At 47.1% G+C, this 22642-nt stretch overlaps 1 protein-coding gene across 7 annotated transcripts in view; it reads left to right on the forward strand.

The window, feature by feature from the left end:
• The window catches only part of DAB1 (DAB adaptor protein 1), a 482616-nt gene that overhangs the window by 213658 nt on the left and 246316 nt on the right, over positions 1-22642 (forward strand). For all 7 annotated transcript variants that reach the window (XM_075424401.1, XM_075424406.1, XM_075424407.1 and 4 more), the window contains exon 2: positions 17264-17335. The gene's annotated coding sequence lies outside the window, so the exon portion shown is untranslated. The remainder of the gene's footprint in view (positions 1-17263; positions 17336-22642) is intronic.

The raw sequence follows: 22642 nt of genomic DNA on the forward strand, positions 1-22642 counted from the left end.
ATATCATGACTCTCTCTGTCCGTGGCGTTCAGAAGCTCCCTGTTCTCTTCCCGTAATCTGCTGAATAGTAGCAGTTAGCACTTGCGGCTGCGAATCAATACGCGGGCTTTAGCTCCCGACCGTAGTGAAAGTTGTGTTATTGTATTAAACAGTAACCATTACCTTTCAGGCCTATAGCTGATCGTTTTGTTCTGTGTTTCTGTCAGATTTGACGGCAGTCACCTCCTGAAGCTTTAACAAAAGGCAGAAATTCCCCTGGTGCTTCTGGCAATTACACATTAGTCGACGCGGAGACAGAAGATTACTCGCTGATTCCTGTTTGCTGATTCCATTATGTATGCTCCAGTACATAATGGTTTGTTAATCCCTGAAAACAGCAGAGCTAGAAATATTCTTTTGAAATTGCACTATTTTGGTTCTATTTAAAAAAATAAAAGCCATCAAACTTGATCAATTCCGTAGAGTTTCTTATAACCACTGGGGTTTTTAAGATGATCGCCATCAGGAAAGTTATCATTATGGTAGCTGGACTGTGTGCTATGTGCTGAACTGTCTCCTTTTGAAGATATTCATTTTCCTTCCGTTGATGTGATGCGATATGCTTGCAGTCTAGCTGGGCAAGAGTAATAGCGGTGATGAAGACAGCTTGGTGTTTTATTGTGCTCTAAAATAATTCCATTAAGATCTAGTCTCTTTCCTGAGATGAATTCCTGTTTTCTCTTGGCTGCGGTTGCGATCACTCAGCTGCAAGGTTCATCCGCAGCCGTGTCCCGACGGAGAGCCGCGGGCTGTTTTGGCCCTGTTGAAGTCAGGTTTTACACTCTCAGGAGGTTGTGCCTCAGCCTTGCTGGCAAAAAATGCAATGCTGTATAATACAAAATAGAATTTTCATGTGAAATGGGATGAGGACCTGGAAAACAAAATGTGATAAAATGTTTGGCCTCGTCTTGCTTTGTGCTTGGTTGCAGACCTCACCCTGCCAAGCGCAGCCCCGCGCTCTGCAGCAGGGTCCTACCGGGCACCGCTGTGCGCAGCTTCGTGTCTGGGCCGTAGGCTTAGCTTAGTGAACAAAAACCATTCTGAATGGGACAACAGCCATAACCGTCACTGAGAAGCCCGGCATCACTTTCCCTCGAACCTGGTTTACGTTCCTTGCGTGCATGCGTGGCTCGGGTGCGGATGGCGGCGATGCCATCCCGTGAAAGGTCGCGGCGTCTTGCTGCCGCTGGGAGTTCGACGGGGCAGAGCAGCAGCAGGTCCCGCTCTGATCCCATCCCCGTGTAGCGGGTGTTGTCTGTACAAGCTGTAATAGATAGTCCTTTCCCTGCAGAGCTCGCAATCTAATAGATGTGACGGGGACTGAGAAAGAGAGAGAGAGAAATATTATCCGTCTTCCGCAGATGGGGAAAAGAGGCGCAAAGAGATTGAGCCCAAGGTCGCCGAGGAAGTCTGTGGCAGGACCAGGAATTGAATTCGGCTCTCCTGGGTCTTCGTCCAGTGCCTTAATCACAAAACCCACCCTCGCCTCTATGCTTTTCTATTATTTAATCAGCTGAAGAAAAAAATGCAAATTGATTTAATTAAAGGAGAGAGCAAATTTCTAATTTCAGCCTAGATTCGTTCTATGGTTACGGAAATTTTGAAGAATGGAGAATAAACATCTGTAATTTCTTTTCTCAACAGATGTGTTTTCATTTGCACAGCTGTGCAAAAATTATATTTATGTATTTTGTGACGTATAATTTTAGCCTGGAAACAGATCTGATGTTGGACTACCAAGAGGTGTCATTTTCTGGCTTGCAGAATAATCCTCTTTCTGGCAAGAAGTTGGTCGTGTTTCTTCCCGCAGACGTGGTTTCTTCCTTTAAAGTGTCTCTCAAAATTATTTTAGACTCGGATGAAGCAAATCCTCCGAAGGCTTCATTATTCTGATGGTAGCATCATCTGATTGAATATTTCAATCATAATGTCCTTTGGAGAATCGTAGCAGTTTCCACTCGGGATTTTGGAAGCTTGGATTCATGTGTGTTCCCGAGGTTCTGAGGAGCTGGTGGAGGAAATTCAGATAATTTCGGATGCACAGAGTTCATTGGGGAGGTAGATGTTAACGTTTACGTTAGCTGTTGATTGGAATACATTAGATTGCCTCGTTCCAACATGAAAAACACAAATGCAGCCTGTCTGGGCCCTGCTCAGCAAGGCATTTAAGCATGTGCTTTTTTTTAGGCATGCGAGTGTTGTCGAAGCATGTTCCTGCCATGCGTTATTGGTAAATCACAAAGGTTAGTGCCATAAAGCATCACTCCTCAGATCCGACTGCTAGGGACGTCGGCAAGAAAGTGCTCGCTTCCCGATGCTGGGAAAACATTGAATATTTGCGTGCTGCCCGAGATTCTCCCTGTGAGAACTCGTCCTCTTACATTGGTGTCATTCTGCTTTGCGTGGCCGCGTTGTTCAGAAGCTGCGGGCCCCGACACTGCCGGCGCGTGGGGACAGGCGTCGTTCCTACGCACGGCAGCAGCCTCGCCGGGCTGAGCGGGGCTGCGCGTCGGCGTTGGGGTCGGCATTTTGCAGGTGTCGGTGAGATCAGGGCCTCCGTGAAGAGCAGGAGGGGAGGAAAGCAGCTTTCCTGCCTTCATCCTGGAGTTTTCTTCCTCATTCACTGAAAAAATACCGACAACTCTGAAAAAATCCTGCATTTGTTTTGAGAAGTGAGTTGCGACAAGGACGCGAATTTTAGAGCTTTCGAAAGAGCTGCGACAGCCCTTGGTACCCTGTTATCTCCCCTGCCCCCTTGCGTCCCCCGGAGAACCTATGAAAGAAGCCTTCGAAGAAGGAGCTCCTGAGGCTTACGTTGCCGCCTCTGAATCGCCGTGTGGCTGAGGACTACTTGTTAAGGTTGTTCTGCTTATTTCAGCCTCACATTAGGTTTTATGAACTTTAATGAGCAGTAAGTAATAAATTCACTGAAGAAATTGGGTTAGCCTGTGATTAACATTCAGAGTGATGCAGATGAGTGTACCAATGATGGGAACATGTGCTCACATCACGATGAAATGCAGATGAGAGGCCCTGGAGCAAGCCCAAGGATGTGGGCCAGCGCAGTTTCATCTCTGTCAGCTTTAATCTGATCTAAAGCGTGAGTGCTACCGGCCTGCAGAAGGAATCCCAAACCCTGGGAAGACCGAAATACAACTTTAGTTTTCTATTAGAGGCTATTAAAACATTTTCTTTACAGTCAGAGTTCCATAACATAAAAGCACATGATGCCGCATCCAAAAAACAATATTTCTAGCAGTAGGGAGGAGAGGGGGAAATGGTTGGAAGGTGCCTCTTGATTTGGTTTAGCTTTTGTAACACGCTGCTTTACTGAGCAGTCATTTTAGTCAATTGAAACCCAGCTGAGCCTCCTTGTTTTATGACAGCACCGTTGTACAGCACAGCGACAAAACCCCACCACCCCCCTCCCCCCCCTTGAAATGAAGTGCAAAGTAATGCTGGAAAGGGAAAGAATAAATCAATTTTAAGTGGTAATCTATGAAGTTGGACGGAAAATGATGAGAAATGAAGCAACTGGTCGTAGGAAATTGACCTTGAAAATGGTGTTTATCTTGCGGACGCGGTGGCAGGGCCCCGCTGCTGCTGCAGGCCGGCGGCTGAGGGGGGAATCGAAGTCGGAGCTTCTTGGCGTTGAATCTCGGTTGGGTTTGGGGGGGGGTTTCTTCTGCCGCTGTGCTCTCTGGCAGGTACGCCAGTGGTGCTGCTCGACAGCCTCTGGCAGGCAGGATTTGTTCCTTTGTGGCAGTCGCATATTTTACTCCGTTGCCTGAAAGTCTGTTTGGGAGTGGTAATTGCCCAGGGTCAGAAGAATAGCCGTGACGGTGTAACAGATACACATGCGAGGAAAAGAGGTGGTATTTTTACCTGACTTTAATTTCCATACAAATAAACACTTTAAAGCGAGTAAAAGGACGAATGACTAATACATGTCACCTCTGCTATTTTAAACTACAACACCTACTTACACCAGAAGGATGGCTATTGCTGTATTATATCCATCTTTATTTACAGTAAAGGTACAGAAGGGTGTGGGAGGTGGAATATATTGGGTTTTCACTGAAACTGCTTTGGCAGAAAACAATTGACAGTGTATTCCCATGCTTTGTGTCTTCCGAAGGCGGATGGTCAGGAGTCCTTCTGATTAACTCAGTGCTTTTTGGTTCAGTTGATGACGATCGTGTTCTGCCTTTTTGAGCATCAGCAGCGCCCGTCAGTGAGCCATGCGCAGCTCCTTGCGGTGGGTCATCTCCCGTTCTCAGGCACTTACGTACTGGCTATCTCAGTTATTCCCAGCTAAAACAGGAAGGTACCAGTAGCCCTCAGCCACGCCGCGGAGACTTTATGGTTTCGATGGTCAGAAAAATAAGCTGATATTAACACATTAACTTTACTGGAACATTAGAAATCTTTGTGTCAGTTCTAATCTGAAGCATACAAGTGGGCTGTGTGGTTTCCTCTGTTGGTTAATCGAATCCCTGACCTCCTTTGCCAGCACAGATTCTCCTTCAGCAGAAGTCAGACAGCAAACGCAGGCAGGAAGGTCGCTGCGGCTGCCCAGGTGTAAGTGAGACTGGGTCAAAACCCTTAAGTGCCCTGTAGTGTGTCTGGTGACTTGTCGTAGGCTTCGCCTTATACCTTAGCTTCTAAGAAGCCTGAGGAATTGCTTGTTAGCCAGTAAAAGATGTGGTCCAGATGGTATCTGCAAGTAGCAGTTGATTCTGCTTACACGGGCAGCATCCACCCTAGCTCGATGTACGTGAGGGCTGGTTTTCCCGGATGGGGCTATGCGGGGTTTGGAAAAGCTCCAGCTCAAGAGCCGAAGGCATTTCCCTTGGCTGGGAGCGTTTCCTGATCCGTATGATCCTGTGTTGTGTCTGCCGGGATGGGGTCTGGGACGAGCTCCCAGAGCAGGCGAAGGGAACCAAAGGGCGAGCGGTGGGGAGAGGGGCGCGGAGGTGCTGGCCAGCAAAGCTCGGGGGAGGGGAGGGGAGGGAAGGGGAGGGTGGGGGGGAGAGAAGGGAAGGGGAGAGGAGAGGAGCCCCGCTCGCAGCCGCTCTGTGGAAAACTCGTATTGATCGAGCGCTGGGGACATGCGGGTTGGCTGTGTTATTACAGTGCTTGTGCTCTGATGGAAAACTAACGAACAGTAAATCTAAGCTATGTTTTCAGGCTGTGCAAAAATTAAGAATTTCGAAGCAAGCCTTCTCCAGATATTTAAAATTCAGCGAGCTTTTTTTGTCCTGGGTCTTGAGATGTTAATGACTTTGACTAATTGTCAACACCACCAATTACTATGACTGATACCTTATCATTTCCCACAATGAGCAATGCTAATTAAAATTGATTGTGCTGCTGTTCTGGCACAGCGGCAAGTTTCCTTTTCATTTTTTGTTTAAACATGAGCTTATTGTGCCGATTTGGTGAATTAAATAAGGAAAGCTCATTATTCTGATGTTTATTTTTGAGCAGGGGTTTTAAGCCACATTGGGAGCCTGTTACAAGTGTCAAAGAAATAGAAGAGCTTGAATGAATTGTGTTTTTGAAGTATCAAAACATACACTTAATAATAATATTTAGCACTTTCATACCACAGTGCTTTTTACATGATCGCATTTCTGTACAGACGTAACTACTCCGATTATCTCTGTGAGGTGGGTAAACACTATTACTTCTGTTTCACTGATATTGAAGCTGAGACACAGGAGCTTTGATTCTCTAATAGCGGTGCACATCAAGCTATTCACTCCAATTAGGTTACAGATCTCTGTCTTATGGCGGTACGAGCTGGCTAAGTCCGGATTCACCAGACTGGCTTGCTCGAATTTTGTACAAACTTGGCCTTTTATTTCTCACTCATGTTTTTGAAAGTACAATTATTTATTTCTCCCAAAGATAGGATCAAGACTTCCTTGCTCCTGGCTCCTGCCGGTAAATGTTCATTCCGCACACGCAGGGTGCATCCATACGGGAGGGCTGGAGGGCTCCTTTTTTGCAATCTTTGCTCCATCAGCTCAATCTCCTCGTGTCAGGAAGGGCCGTTCTTTATCGGTGAGAAGCTGCTTGCAGGGAGGAGAGATGGCTGGATTACAGCGTGGGACGGTGCCCTGAACCTCATGTTAGATATCTGCTGCGCAGCGCTGCAGTTGTAGCCTGAATTCACCTGTGGTTCCCATGTGAGCTCTTCCATGGGGAATGTTTGTGGGATAGGTTGTCAATGGAAGATGCACCTTGTTTTTGAACTGTTCTGCTGGTATCCTCTTCTTAAGTGGCTGATTGCAGTTAATAGCAGAAGTCTATGACCTTATCCTGTTGGAGACTGATTTAATCTGAACAATTGATTCCTTCCATGATCGATATGTAATGAGTTAATATCTAATGGATAGAAATGCAGGGAGTTGCCTGAGATATTCCTTACTTCCTCCTACTTAGTCCATAAAATAAGTCATAGAATCATAGAAAGTTTTGGGTCGGAAGGGACCCCTAGAGGTCATCTAGTCCACCCCCCCCAAAAAAGTCAACTACTTCATAGTAGTTATTTAAAAAAAAAAAAGTCTTTTAAAGAATTCTACATGTTTCACTTTTTCGTAAACAAGGTCTCTGTTAAGTCTTGACAGCAAGGGAACCCATGTTACCCTGCCTAGTATCTTGCATGAGCAGTTAAAAAAGAGTATGTCAATCAAAAAATGTTTTACATTTATTGGGAAAAAAAATTTGAAATGTCTGGCACTTGAAAGCAAGATAAAAATATTTATATTACAGAAATACCAATTGCCAAAGTTGTATCTAAAAAGTAAATATTTCAGTCCTAAACACTCTTTCTCGATTATTTACAGCTATGTGAATTTCCCTTAAGCATTGATTTCCCTTCTGATCCTGATACGAGCTGGGAGCAACCTCATAAATCTGTAACGCTCCTTATGCCGTAGTTCCATGGCTGATGCTGGTGCAAATCCTCCCTGCTGCAAAAAAGCAGAGGTCCTGCCCTCCTCACCCATCTTGGTTTGGCTCTCCTGCTCCACACATAGTGTTCATGGGGACCTTGGTCAAGTTAAAGATCTGACTGAAGAGTAATTAAAAAAAAAAAAGGTGAGTGGTTGCTGGATGTGGGGTTTCCGCATGGCTATGTGGCAGCTGAGGTGGCACCAGGCAGTGGGGCTTTGGGGTCTCAGAGCAAGCCCATCTCCACCGCAGCAGCATGGTTTGATGCCTGCTCGAGCTGACCCTGCAAGCGAGGCCTCGTGCTGTCTCCCTAATGGTGCTCTCCTGAGCGTTTCACCTGGGTTAACTTGTGTTGGGAAAGTGCTAGGAAACGGCGCTGGACAAGTGCAAAGCGTTCTGACGGGAGCAAAGCGCTCCCCTTCCTTTAGCAGTAAAAGAGCTGAAAGGAGCAGTGGAATGTGTTCAGCTGACACGCGCCGATGGCACCGTTATCAGAAGGTAACGCGTTGCCATTAGCACGTGAAGCTGTGAAGTAACATGCCAAGTGCATCTACTTGAAGCACGTTGGACCTAATTCTCCCATCTTCTGTATTGGTGGCTCTCCATGGACTACGCTGCAGTTGCTCATGATTTACACTGTAGGAAATCAGAGAGGAGTCACGGATGGCTGACTCCCTCAGTGTAACAAGCTGTATGTGGGGGCAGAAGTTTTTGCTTTCTCCTCTGTTTCCAAATGTCCCCTGGAGTTTTGCTGTGAAAAGTCAGTTACGAAAATTGAGAGTGTGTGTGTGTGGGGAATATGTCATTTTGGGTTGTGATTTGCTGTTAATTAAACTTCCGTGTGACACATCCTTTATGTCAGGGGACTCCTGCTTCTTATCTCAGTGGCCTGGTAGAATGGAGGAGCATCTCCATTGAGATCAATGCTCATTATTATTTTCCTCATTATCATCATGATCCTCATCAGTATTTGTTGTACAACACTGACTGTAGAACCGAAGCGTAGGTAGAGATGACCCTTGCCCATTCCTGTTCAAAACCTTTCATTTTTAACAGGTAAGAGACAGAAAAGCTGGGGAGGGGAAAGCAACAGTGAACTCATGACGGAGAATTAGATCCAACTACTCAGAAGTCAAAATCAGCCTTGCTTTCCACTGCAGACAACGTGATGAGATAATCAGTTTTCGTTATTTCCATCAGAGTACAAGCACTCTCGCGCAGGTTGAAACCCACAGCGCACAAGATGGTGATGGATGTTGTCAGGCAGGTTTTAGCTGCATGAAGCTCTCACGTCTCCACAAGTGGGGGACTCAACGGTAGGTGGGAATGGAGTCTGCCTGAATAACAGGCGAGGCAGAGGAGGAGGGTGGTCAAATTTAGTAAATGTTCCCTAGAGAGATAAGGTCTGGCATGAAAGGTAAGGTCCACAGCCTTGGCCTGTTCATGTCTGCTACCCTAGATGGGACTTTGAGAACTGTTCTTCTTTCTCCTCAGTTGCAAGAGTGTTATTGTGGGGAAAATGCTCAGGCCTGAGCCTTGGCTTTGGGATGGCACTGTAGGTGGCAGGGAGCCCAGTATGATTTTCTTGCCTAGTGGTAGCTCCTGCTTGAGGTGCAGGTGGGCTGGTGTCAGGGTGGGGGAGCTTGGCCTCGGGGCAGAACCAACAGAAGCAAGGTTCAACTCCTGCTCAGCGCTCCTTGAAACAACCTCCTCAGCCCCTGTTACGCTCACTGCAGGGATGCTGCTGGCATGACATGCCAAGAAGGGGCAAATGCTGCCGGAATCATCTAGGGAACAAATTCAGAAAGCTTGTCCAGATGTGGAATGCCATGTGAAGGCAAATCCAGGGGCAGAAGACCTGACGGACATCCCCTTTGTGTCTGAATCATAATGAATGTAGGGCTGAGGAGAAGCTGGGCTCAGACCATGATTGCAGACATACCCTGGCAAGTCGGCCTGTTTCTGGACCTGTTTTGTGCTACATGTGGGACAACAAGAGAAGCATCTGCACTGATGTGTACCTGCGGGAGACCTCAAACACAGCAAGCATTTGATGATCTGACCACCTAGTTTTGCTGGATGACCTCTTGTAAAATGTGCTTGAAGGACCACAGAAAAAAAAGTTGTCCCTTCGACTTAGGGACCTGGACCTTTCTGCTTAAAATGTTGATCAGTTCTTTTGGGTGCTCTGGAACAGCAAAGACTCTTGCCAACCTGGCAGCTTGTTTCTTCTGGTTTGAGGTGTAGGAGGAGGGGTGCGATTTCTGTGACTCACGTTCTGACAACCAACTGATAATCCCACAACCATCCCCTTAGTGCCAGTAGTTTCTCTTTCTGCTGATGGAAAGTGATCTGGGGGTCAGGAAGCAGATGGAGTTGTTAAGGCTCTCACTCAGAAATGGTGGGATACAAACATCTTGAAGTAGTTGTAGGCTGTGCCACAGGAAAAGCTGCAGCGCTCTCTTTGGGGAAAAGCACAGCTCGGAACAGAACAACTATTGAAAGCTTTGGGGTTCCTGGAACCTATCAAAACTAGTCAGGATCAGCCTTACTTCCAGCCTGATGAAAGAGGTGTTAATCTTGCTGCTCATAAAGAATTTAAGAATATAAACGTATGAGCTGCAGCCTGGAAGATTAGAAGAGCACTTAAATAAATGATAGAGGCTGGATTGACAGAAAGGCTGTCATGCTGGGATCAACTTTTCTCTTTTCTGGACTAGCCAGTTCCCAGCCCCTCTAGAACTCCCAGTTACGGAGAAGCACTGCTTTAACAGTGGTTATCAGGATCCCTGCCTATGGCCAATGTCCAGTGGTCCCTGTCATGCCATTCAACCACCATCTGCAGGTCCTGTACAATGCACTTAACTCTCTGTGGGATGCTGGTTTGACAGCAAGCAGTTCCAAGTAAACTCTTGGAAAGAAAGACATGCCTGCCAGGGGATGGACAAGCATGGTGGGTTGCCCTTGGCTGGCTGCCAGATGCCCTCCCAACTGCTCTCACTCCCCCTCTTCAAGAGGATGGGGGTAGACAATGTGATGGAGAAGCTCATGGATTGAGATAAAGACAGAGAGATCACTTACCAATTGCTTTCATGGGCAAAACATACTCAGTTTTGGGAGAATTAATTTACTTTATCACCACTTAAGAATAGCATAGTATGGTGAGAAGCAAAGACAAAAACTAAAACATCTCCTCCCTCCTTCTTCCCAGGCTCAACTCCACTCCCAATTCCTCTGCCTCCTCCCGCCTCAGCAGCGCGAGGTGGATGGGAATGGGAGGTTGCGGTCAGTCCATAACAGCCCCTCTCACTCTTTTTCCCTGCCCTAGCGTGGGCCCTTCCATGGGGTGCAGTCCTTCAGGTTAAACCTGCTCCAGCATGGGCTCTCCATGGTCTGCAGTTCCTTCAGCATATCTGCTGCTACTCCAGTGTGGGGTCGCCAGGGTCTTCAGTGTGGATATCTGCTCTGGTGTGGTCCTCTCTGTGGGCTGCAGGGAAGTACCTGCTCCGCTGCGTTGTAGGAAATTTGCCCCCGTGACCAGAGGCACCAGAGCTCCCCTGTCCAGGAGGAAGCAGCTTCTGCTTGGGGGGGGGGGGGGGGGGTTGTGGCTGGTGGCAGTGGGGACCCGTGCTGGGTTCGTGGATCCGCGAGGCAAAGGGGTGGTTTTGGTATGTTTTCCTGGCAATTCCAAAACACCAGCTGTGCCTTGCGTCTGTTGCTTGGTAGCTGTGGTCTCCCCTTCTGCGAGTTGTGTTAAGTTGGAAGCGTTTTGTAAGGTAATCTTTCTTTTTTAAACGCTTATGTAAGGGATTAGCTGTATTTCAGAATATATAGAAAGAATAGGTAGCCTTGGTTTATAAAACAGAGGACAATACTAATTTATTGCAGAAAAAACCCAGAATACTTCTTTGGGGTTTTTTTTTTCTGAAAAAGAAGATAGCATTGCAAGCTACGGAATTAATGCATCACTCAAAAAACCCCCAATCCATCGAATTTCTTCCTCCCCTTCCTCTCGAAGACAGCAGCAGCATTGAACCTCTGCTCAGGTTCACGCTCCTGCTCGTTTGCGCTGCGTGAGTGGGCGAGCATTCTCTGCCTCAAGCCCTGTGTGCTCTCAGATTTGCCACAGCTACCTGGTTTGGGGACATGTTTTGGTGGCACCACAGCGTTTTGCAAGTCAGCCACGTCAAATGAAGATGTTGGCTGCATTGAAGAGGAGGTTTGGGGCTGTTATGAACCCAGAGAGGGTGGCAAGCTGCTCCCTCTCGTGTGAGCGTTGTAACCCGGTGCATTTGCATAGCACACGGGTTAATGGGCCGCGGCTCAGACTGGCTGGAAATTGCCCGGGACGGTCGCGCTGCGGTGACGTTTGACCTCTCCTGGCCCCGAACCAGAGCGGTGTCCCCTTTGGGTGAGATCTCTGCTGCTCTTTGCAGCAAGCTACCAGGCTTTTTATGCACTTGAAATGGCTGCTGGGGAGAGGACGCGGAACGTGCTTTCCTCTTGTGAAAACCCCTTTTGTCGTGATAGGTATGTTTTAGCGTTATGGATTTTCCTAACATATTTTGTTGAGAGGCGGCGAGGTTGCCAATGTGCGTCTGCGTGTGCTGAGCAGCTGCTGGCACACAGAGCTGGGCCTTGGGCTGACTGCGAGGTTCGTGCATGGTAATTTCCCCCTCTAGAGCAGGGCACAGCTAATGAGCACAGTCCCTCCAGTCATAGGAAGCATGCAGACGCTCATCAGAACAGATCGGAAACAGCCTCTGCTGACCGGACTCATGAAAAAGCTGCATTTTCTGCATGGCAAATAGCAGAACGTTTCATATTTTCCATTATTAACTCTGAATCCATACAATTAGGGGTAAAAAAGAAAGTACTGTAATTTTATCTGTTAAATCTAATGATAAAATAATACCCAAGGAAAATATTGATCCCTACCTTGACATCTCTTTCTTAAAAAATAGGATTTTTTCATTGGTTCACCGGTTTGTCAGTGCATTGCATGTGCTGGAGTTGGCAGTATATCTTGTATAAACATCAGCTCCGCTGTCCTGTTCCCTTCCCTTCCTTCCACCAAGACTTACCTCTCTCTCTTTCTTTCCCTTCCTTGGAGTGATGAGGAGTGTGTTTGCTCAATGGATGGAAAGAATCACAGAATCACAGAATGGCAGGGGTTGGAAGGGACCTCTGTGGGTCATCCAGTCCAACCCCCCTGCTGAAGGAGGGTCACCCAGAGCAGGCTGCACAGCACCGCGTCCAGGCGGGTCTTGAATACCTCCAGAGAAGGAGACTCCACAACCTCCCGGGGCAGCCTGTTCCAGGGCTCCGTCACCCTCAGAGGGAAGAAGTTCTTCCTCATGTTCAGCTGGAACTTCCTGTGCTTCAGTTTGTGCCCGTTGCCCCTTGTCCTGTCGCTGGGCACTCCTGAAAAGAGTCTGGCCCCATCCTCCTGACACCCACCTGTCAGATATTTATAAGCATTTGTAAGGTCCCCTCTCAGCCTTCTCTTCTCGAGGCTGAACAAGCCCAGCTCCCTCAGCCTTTCCTCATGGGAGAAATGCTCCAGTCCCCTCATCATCCTCGTAGTCCTCCGCTGGACTCTCTCCAGTAGCTCCTTATCTTTCTTGAACCTGGGCTCCCCAGTTCAAGAAGCACCCACCTCTCCTGTCCTCCAGGACCTTTCAAAGATGATGGAGAGTGGCTTAGCAGCAACATCCGCCAGCTCCCTCAGCACTTGTGGGTGCATTCCATCAGGGTACAAAATGTCTTCTTGTGACACCAGAAAGAAAATGATCCAGGGAGATACAGACTTTCATTTGTACCTGGTAAAGTGGTTCAAATGATAAGAAAAAAAGAAAACATTTGGGAGATGCTGATAAGATCAGGCTTATCCAGTAGAAAGGTACTGTAGGATATGGCTAGAAGTGATAGGAAAAGTCTAGGCTTGATGACCCAGCAGGTCACTTACAGTCTTTCACTCTTAATCTCTAGAAGCGTTTGAACTTGTCAATAAGAAATGAAGAGAGAGGAACTGGCTTATCTCATTTATTTATGATATTGAAAGGTCTTTAGCAAGGTTTCTCGTCAAAAGCAGTCAAAAAGACAAGGTAGGCAGGTGAAAGGAAAAAGTATAGTCATGAATCAAAACCTGAAGCAAAGATTAGATATAACCGTGCAATTTTCACCATTGCAGAAGGTTAAATCAGGGGTTTGTTGTATGTTCCTGAGTCCTGTCTCAGGTCTTTGATCTGGGATGGAGAAGAGGTGGAAGGGTAGCTGGGTTTGTGGGTAGCAAAAAAGCCACTGAGGTTGATCGAGTCCAGGGAAGGCAGTGAGGAAGGTCAGAACAACCTGAACGAGCCAATAAATAAGTGACGCGGCATCCAGAAAATGTTCAGTGTTAATGTGTGGCTTTAGCTCACCCTGTGGTTTCCTTTTGAATTTGCTATGGACATACCAGCAATAAAAGTCTTCAGTTCTGCAGTCCATGTAGGAGAAGATCTTGTTGGGGCTGCTAATGGGAGAAGAGATGACCTCTCCGTGATAACCCCTCAGGAGAGTCTGCATTTCAGGAAAAACTGTACCAGTGACTTCAGGCTTTCTGAAGTGCAGAAGGGTTAGACAAACACATACATAGCATTATCTGAAAAAAACCAGTGATGGTACTCAGCAAGAGAGTGGTGCTGTTAGTGAAGGAACCCAAATTAAGAGGCTTCATGTGTCAGTATGAGCAATTTCCCAAATTACTACTGGGATTTAAGTCAGATTTTCTCCCTCCCTGTAGACACCACATCTTGTTTCTTTTAACTAGCCATGTCTGTCTCTTTGTCCTAAACAGGAATTTTGAATAATAGTTAAAAAAATGCCATTTGCTTGCTTTGCCTGCTGCTTTGTCACAGCTGAGGGTGTTCCCTGCACCACTGATTTAAAAGGCCGCCGGACCTCTGCATTGATGGAGCCTTCTGCCTTCTTTTCCTTCCCTTCCCAGCTCTCTGCCTCTCCCCGCTCCCTCTTAAGCCAGAGGAAAGTCACTAGATGTCCCTTGCAGAGCAGGGGACTGAAGTCCTGAATGTTGCTAATTAGCAGCGAAAGCCTTTTAAGGAATTGCATTGTTATGATTTGGGAAACAAAAGCTGAAGAAGAACTGTAACACTGAACTATAGAATTCCGCTTTATTTTTCTCTAATGCAGGCTAAGCTGCCTTACAGCAATCTTTTAAATGTAATGATTGAGACTATTATAGGAAATACTATACAAAGCAACATTTTTTTTGCAGCCTAAATAATAAGTAGGGCAAGGTTTTTAAATGAGGCTAGAGTAATGAAAGCTGTACAATAATTTTGATGATAAATTTCCCCAGAGGATAAAGTGGAAGAACAGAAGCAGGCTGTATTTAATCATGCAAAGTTAAAGGAATGCAGACCAACAAATATTTATAGAGATGTACAGTTTTTCTAATGTTTTCTGAGGTATTCTCACCCCTTTTCACTGGAGAAACTTCGCAAAAATTCAGGTCTTTCGGTGTGCGATAATTAGGAGGACGAATTGATCACGTAGGGTCAAGTGTTTCTTTGATGTAGTGCACAGAAATTCCTGCTTCCTTGCAGGCTGGAGGACTCCAACAAGAAGACATTTGTTTTTCACAGGCATTTCATTCATCACTGAGTCTGAAAAGCTTGCTTTGAGAAGATATACAGCAGGCGATGACATATTCTGCAGCTGCTCTTCACCTCGTGCTGACCTGAGGAGATACGTCCCCACCACAGAGCAGAATGCTGTGTGGAGACGCTAACTTTGCTCCTGAAAGAAATGTAGTGGCCTTCGTGCGGCTCTCCATGCCGAATAGTAGGAGGGCGTGTGCATGGCATTGCAGAGACGAGGTCTGGGCTGCCACATACTGAGCAAGCTCAAAATCTTTGCCTCATGGTCCATCACCTCGTGCCCTTCCCATGCGTGTACCAAAGAGCATCCTCCTCAAAGGTGGTGCTCCTCAGAGGGGATGCTCCTCGGCTGTGGTTCCTTCTGGTCTTTGCCGTCTGTCTTGGGGAGGCAAGCACGGCCTCAAAAACTAAGAGACGGTAAAAAAGTCACTGCCGACCTCTGGCTTAGCATGTTCCTGGATGTTCTGCGGAGATCCGCATGCGTGTGGTCGAGGTAGGCGGTCATTCCATAAAGCATAGGGTTGGGTTTACTTTGTGGTGTTTTTTTTATTTAACAGCTGTTAAAAGTAGGGTGTTTCAGTGGACTTTAGCTCAACCTATAACAATATTCAGTTGGTAGAGGCAAAAACCTGAAGATTTCTGTTCTGCTGATCAATGCTTGAAGCATATATTGATTTCCAATTTAGGTGTTAATTTTTTAGCTCTTAGAAATGCTCTTGATATCAAGTTCTCCCTTGCCTTTTGTTCATGATACGCTGAACATTATGACAGTGAGCAGGCTAGGATCTCATCTGGCGAGCCAATTAGTTCTAGTGACTTCAATACTGCAGCGTGCAAAGATTTACTTGTCTTGTGTAAGCGTCGTGGTAGCATGAAATATCTGTGGGTAAGGCAATGACCTGAGAAATGCTTTTATTCTGGCCTGGCGCAGGCTTCGTCTAGCGTTTCTTAGTCTGTGTCGTCCATCTCTGAACCGATGTAATAAACTAATTAATAGCGCTGTTTATTACATTCTTGTTGTTTTCTCGTAATAATTCATAGAAAACGAGCCTGAGGTCCGCGGCTGGGGTGGCTGGGTGGCTGGACTCTATTTGAGCAATAAGACACACATGGTAAGCAGTGCATCCCGACGTGATTATGCCTCCAGTAGTGTTAGGAGGCACAAGGTCAAAAGGCTCAGTGACTTTAACTACCCGAGAAGTGCCATGTAATCCCCCGCAAATGGGCTGTTTGCAGTGTCTTATTGCTGTATCTGAGAGGGAATTATTTCTTTCTAAAGGCAGGCACATGAATTACCTCTGTAATTGGCACAGGTATGACATCACTGGCTGCCAATCAGAAATCCGCTTTGTCTTGGATTTTAACACCTTAATTTCAGGTTCAGGTCATCTGAACAAAACGATTTTGTTAAACTGGTGGTTTATCCTCTCTGTGCTCCGAGTCCCATCTGCTTGCTTCCGAGAGGGGAGCGCCATTTGTGCTCTGGGTGTGCTGGGAATCGCTCTGCAGCAGCGTTTGTATCATCATCAGGCACTAAACAGTGACTGCACAGTCTGTGCAGAGCTGGTGACGTGAAAGCTGTGCCCTGACGTGCGGTGCTTGGAACATTATTTAGACTCCGGGACTCCAGCCATCGAGGAGGCAAGGGGAGGGCAGACAGCAGGGTGGGCACTTCGGGATACAGGTAACACGGCTGGGATTTCAAAACCAATGCGTAGCCACCAAATTCTTTCAGCCTAGCGCTGTCTTTTCCATTTTATTGCAAACAGAACCTCAAAATAACAAAATCATCCTGATTTACAATTACTGTTGATAAAGTAAGTACACATAGGTTGCAGCTTTACTAGCCTGAGCAGATGAGGAGCAGGCCACAAGAAGGCTGCTGTGTGTCGTGGTGATATTGGAAGGACCGTAGGCAGTTGCTGCCATTTTCAAAGCAGGGGGGGAGGAGGGGCCCCAGATGGGGAGATTTCCCCCTTCTTTCTCCCCACTTGAAGCCACACCAGGAGCGAAAGCAAAGGCACAAACCCTGGGAAGCTCTCTGCAGCCTTTTGGGCTCATTTCACGGGCTGCCAGCCAGCAGTCGCTCCTTCGGCACGGGAGCAAAGAGCCTGCACTGAATCCCGTGGTCAGTCCCAGAGGATGTTTTTCCTTTGGGAAAATGGGAACGGATCCCAGAGGTCACAGCTCACCTGCGTCTCGTGTCTGCTGGTGGGTGGGATGAAAGCGTCTGCGCACGGGAAGCTGCGAAACCCACCGTTCGAGGGGATGCTGGGGAAGCTGCTGTGCACTTGCAGAGGGTTTTGGGGGCAAAGCGAGAGGAATCATTGTCCTGTTAGAGGGCAAAAATTCAACAAATAGTTTCAAAGGCTTGAAATAAATCTCTCTTCATAACCCGACTGCAGTGCATTTTTCCTGAGATATGTTATAGAGGTAATGATACCTCTCCAGTGAACTCAATTAACCTTCTGCAGCCTTCCGTGTGACGGGGAATCCTAAATCTTCTTGTTTATGAGTATATGTGCAAAATTTGAAGCTGCTCTGAATTTAGCATTAATAAATGCCATTTCCTAATTGGTGCCCATTTGTTTGTTTTTTTACAGTGAGAAAGACATGGTGGCTGTGAGTGGGATCTAGTGTTCATGGTTGAAAAGAGCTTTCCACACAGGAGTGAGGTAACATTATATTATTATTATTATTATTACTACTATTGGTGCAAATCTGTTGCTTATGTGGGTGCCTTTTGGGATTTCCATTGTGCAGTGATGTTACAAGATGATCTTAAGGAATTTAGCTTTGTTTCTCTGCGTTGTTCTGTATAAATGGACATCCATTGCCAGTAAGGACTACGTGACTCTCCTTCGTCTGAGACCCGGTGCGTTTTGAGTGTCCTTTTGGAAGCGCTGCAGGAAAAAGGACAGGAAGAAAAACCTGTGTGTTTAGGCTTCCACAGCTCAGATTTTCTCTTCTTCTCTGTGATTCATCCTAGTAGGTCCACATCATGTTAGGAGATTCAGTCGTGTTCACTCCTGCCTCACTTCTGAGATCCTTGCCTGAACACATGCTGTACGGGAGAAAATGTTTCATCTGGGAGGGAGGATGTCAGCGATAAATGAGAAAACAAGAGAAATGGATGATCCCCCATAATGCATACCCTATAATATAATCATTGTTGTTTGATAAAGGAGACACTTCTAGCAACTCTCAGTGCCCTGCTAGGTATGTCTGGATTTATTATTCAAAAAGGCACAATCAAATCTCTTCATTCAGTTGACAAATGGGAGCTATTCAATTCCGTATCTGCCTCTTATTTATAGCATGTAGTGGGGTGATTTATATGCTAGCTGCAGATTTTCCAAAACAGTTTTAATTAGCAGCATCGGCTACTAGAATGAGAGTCCTGTAGCTTCCCTGTCATATGCATCCCCTCGAAACTTAATAGAAACCTAACTCTGTGCCAGGCAATGCTGCTTTATGCTTTTCTGTAATGTCAGCAAGAAAACGTACCTGTGCTGTAGCAGCTCAGAGGATGCGTTCCTGTTTGCAGCTCCGAGGGGCCAGGCAGGGGAGGTCGAGGCAGGCAATGCCGTTCATTGCTGTGCCTGCGGGAAAACGGGGCAGCCCTTGGGGCATTACCGCTAACGGGAGTTTGCAAACGTCGTCAGCGGCTTCGGTTTGGAGAACAAAGTAAGCGCCAAAGACACCGAGGACGGCTACTCAGGCTGCCCGCCCCGGCCTTGCTGGATTCTGCCCTGGATTTCTGTGCTTGGAGGAGGATGGAGCTGAGAAGGCAGGAGCCCTCGTCTCAGCGTGTCCCGTGGCTGGAGCATTCGCAACGTTATTTTTCTTGTGTGCTCTGTCTGATGGTGGAAGTAAGCATTTCCCCAGCTGTTCCTGTATCCGCAGAGCTCCTCTGGCTTGTGGTCTAATTGGTACCCCTGAGGTACAGACCAGAGGAAGGCACGGCGCGGAGGTGAGCACAGTGAAGGCACTGGTTGGAGTCTCTATTATTTTCACGCGTCTAGTAGGAACGTAATCCCTTTGAGACCTCTGCCTATCTGTCAAACCTGAGATCAGCCAACAGGTTCAAAAGTTATTTGGGGAAGCACTGACTGACAGAACAATTGCATCTCTTGTTTTTTTTTTTCCGGGAAACCAGGCTAGAAAAGCGCAGGAAACATAAAGAGTCTTTTTTGTGTTTCATGCGGTGTGTGTAGCATGCGGAATGGTCTGTTGTTACGCTTCCACTGATCTTTTTTTGACATGAGCAATGCAGTCATTCTGTCTTTGCTTCAAATAAGCCTTTGTACTACTTGTCACCAGCGCGCAGCGTCTCGGTACGCGTGTAAACTCGATGTTTGCTACATCCCCTCGTCGAAACTGTGCCGCTGCCTGCAGGTGGGCGGCTCTGCTGAGTCTCTGGGTGTTCTGCGGCAGGGCACCGTCAGTGACATTCACTCTGGAGAGCAAGGAAGCCTTAGAAGGGTGGGTGTCAAGAGGATGAGGCCAGACTCTTTTCAGTGGTGCCCAGCGACAGGACAAGGAGCAACGGGCACAAACTGAAGCAGAGGAAGTTCCAGCTGAACATGAGGAAGAACTTCTTCCCTCTGAGGGTGACGGAGCCCTGGCCCAGGCTGCCCAGGGAGGTTGTGGATTCTCCTTCTCTGGAGATATTCAAGACCTGCCTGGACAAGGTCCTGTGCAGCCTGCTCTGGGTGACCCTGCTTCGGCAGGGGAGTTGGACTAGATGATCCACAGAGGTCCCTTCCAACCCCGAACATTCTGTGATTCTGTGAAAATCCCATGTTTGAGGCTGACAATAAGGTGAAAAGAGAGGACGTGAGCGCTGGACCTGGTCGGAGATGCTTGGTGTGTCTGTGTGTCCATCCCTTGGTGGAGGCCAAGGAAGCAAGCCACGGCTCGGAGAGAGGAGCCCAAGTACAGTTCCTCAGTGCCCTGCCAACCCTGTACGTGCACAGTGCTTAGGGGACTGATGGGAAAACGGGGAAATGGGAGATGAGGATGTAAAAAATCCTGCTACAAACAAGCCTGAAATGAATGTGGTCAGAAGGGAGGGTGAATAGGGTGGGGAACAGCAGGGAATGGAAATGGTTCCTGCAGTTTGCAGCTGGGCGATGAGGGGCTCAGCAGCCGGGACACCAACACAGCCACAGGTAATTCACAGATCAGTGCCTACACTGTGAAAAAGTCAGAGTCCTCTGGCAGGACACAGGCTAGGTTTTTATTTTTTTTAATCTATGAAAGTTCTGTTTAGGTATTTTTATTTTCTTTTTCTGAGCATATTGATAAAGCGCATTGTTTAAGGAAGCTTTCAAATTATTAACATATTTGGGCTTGCCTTTGAGCCAAACTAGTAGGATTCGGTAAGCTGTCTTTGGATATTACACTAAGTGCTTTGCTACTGCAATTCTAATAGAGTGTAGGGCTGAATTTAATAGTGTCACCGATTAGTGATTAGAAAGTGAAGGGCTTTCAGTGCGTCTGTACTGCGGAATTGGCTTTGATTGATAGATCAGGCATTATGCATTTCATAATTTTTAAATTTGGCCTTAAAGCAAGGAGATTTCCTCCAAAAATTCCTCTTCTCCCTAATATTTTGAAAACATTTTGAAGGTATGAATTGAGGAGGAAAAGAAAGGGGAGAGAGAACAGTTTTGTTCGTAAACACTTAAATATTAAATTGTGCATTAGTCAGTGGTATGCACTGAACTCTGCCGCAGAAAGGTACTATTAAATTACCAAAATATTAACACTGTAATTATTGAGCGTGGATAATAGTTATGAATTATGGATCAGTCAGGTTAGCAAAATCACAGTTGCCTAACAGAGAAAGGTATGACTGGAACATGAGGGAAGATGATCGAGGATTCTCTCTTAATATTTTCATACGCTTCTCTTGGCCAAGGAGGTTGCTGCTCCTTCTGCCGGTCCCCGAGAGCTGTGAAAGCCCACCAAGGGCTGGAGCATCCCTGCCTGAGGAGCACCTGCTCTGCCGGAGGACGGTATCTGTGCCACCATGGCTCGTCAGTGGGCTGGACAGCCCTAGGTGCAGAGCTTCATTTGACGCCGTCACCGCTTGTCACCCCTGAAAAGTCCTGGCGTGCTCCGAGGCACAGCACCTGCGACGGGAAGCGCTGCTGCTCTCAAACCTGGTCTTCCCTGAGGAGGCTGTGGAGGGTGGCGGCGAGGCTGGAGTGGTTAAGGACCGTGGCTCCAACTTTGCTGATGACCCGCTATCTCATCTCGAGAAAATAACTTCCCATCGCCACCTCTCAGTTCCCCTGCCTGCAAGGTGAAGATAACGTCATGTCATACCTCTGCAAAGTGTTTTGACATCTATGAAAGAGAAGTGCAACCTCGAAGCATGCGGAGAATACCCTACTGCCAGGCGACTCCGAGAGAAGCTCTGGGCAGCGCTCGCTGTTAGGGTATTTTTTTTTTCTTTCCCTCTGTGATTGGTGAGCCCTCAGGTTTGCTGTGGCAGGAGGTCCTGCCCTGTCCCTCTTCATTTTGTAAGAGCAAGTTGCTGGTGTTATTAACACACAGCTGCCCTTCCATCCGTTATTTGGTTTGTATCTGGCCAGCTTCTTGCCTTTTCTTCAGGCACATCTATTTTCCCAAACAAAACCAATTTTGCTTTTACTTTATTGTTTAGAGGAGGGCTGTAATGTGTTTGAATTGTTTGCAATAAACTTTGGAGATTCAGTGACCTTTGTTAATCAGAAAGGGGGTTTTTTTTGAGGTCTACAGGAAGAATTAATCATATGTAAACTGCTTGCTTTAAAAAGTCTCTTACTGAATTTGGGCTTTCCTGGGTAGCCATCGAAAGGTCAGAGACTGGAGGCAGAAGCTGTGAGCAGCTGGGAAGAGGGGAGCTGGAGAGCACTGCAGGAGGACAAACCATCTCAGAGCATTTTCAGAAGTAGGGAGAAACCTGTGGTAACACGGCACTGGGGAGAGCCCAATGTGTTTGAGAAACTGGCCTCAAGCCAGAAATTTGGAGCATCTAAGGAAACAACATGCAGACTAGCAGCATGCCATTGTCCCATGCTCATATTTGCTTGCAGTATCCTGCTGGTTCAAACGCAAGTTTTTGTGCTTTCAACAAAACGTCCCTTGGCCCTACAAGAGTTTTAGGTCCTGTGTGGCTCAAAGACACCATGAGAATTTTGAAGAAGATAGCAGTCAACTGCTGCCATCTCAGCTGGTGGTATGGTCCCTTCTCCCAGGCCCACAGGGGTCTCTGAAGGAGAAGGTTTGCCTTGTGGACCCTGCTGCTGTCAGCTGTTGGTGAGAGCAGTGTGTTCCTCCAAGTGTCCACCTAAACCTTCCCAGCATTGCAGTGCTGTAGCGAGGACCATCCGGACTCTGGCCTCTCCTGCTGCTGAAAGCAAGTCCCAGGGCTGCGCCGAGGAGGTCCTGAGTCACTGCAGGAACCAGAAAAGGCACTGCTACCTGCATGTGGTGCTTCATTTACTGGGGGAGAGGAGGTTAGATGCAGTTCATCCTTGCAATTGCAAAAATGGGTGAACTGCATCAAAAGTTACCATCAGCATCCTGAAAGAGCAATGACTGTAGAAGCAGAGGAGTGGTAGGGACTTCCTCAGTTATCCAGACATATGTCCTGTACCTTCGTGTTGCACTTTGGAAGTGGATTCCCCAAAGAGTCCCTTTCCTAGATGCTCCCTGGGGTCATAGAATCATAGAATGGTTGAAATTGGAAAAGACCTCGAAGATCATCAAGTCCAACCATCAGCCCAACACCACCATGCCTACTAAATCATGTCCCAAGGTGCCACATCTACACGTTTTTTTGAACACCTCCAGGGATGGGGACTCCACCACCTCCCTGGGCAGCCTGTTCCAATGCCTGACCACTCTTTCAGTAAAGAAATTTTTCCTAATATCCAATCTAAACCTCCCCTGATGCAACCTGAGGCCATTGCCTCTTGTCCTATCGC

The sequence above is a fragment of the Opisthocomus hoazin genome, chromosome 6 (assembly GCF_030867145.1).
Source record: "Opisthocomus hoazin isolate bOpiHoa1 chromosome 6, bOpiHoa1.hap1, whole genome shotgun sequence".
Classification (NCBI taxonomy): Eukaryota; Metazoa; Chordata; class Aves; order Opisthocomiformes; family Opisthocomidae; genus Opisthocomus; species Opisthocomus hoazin.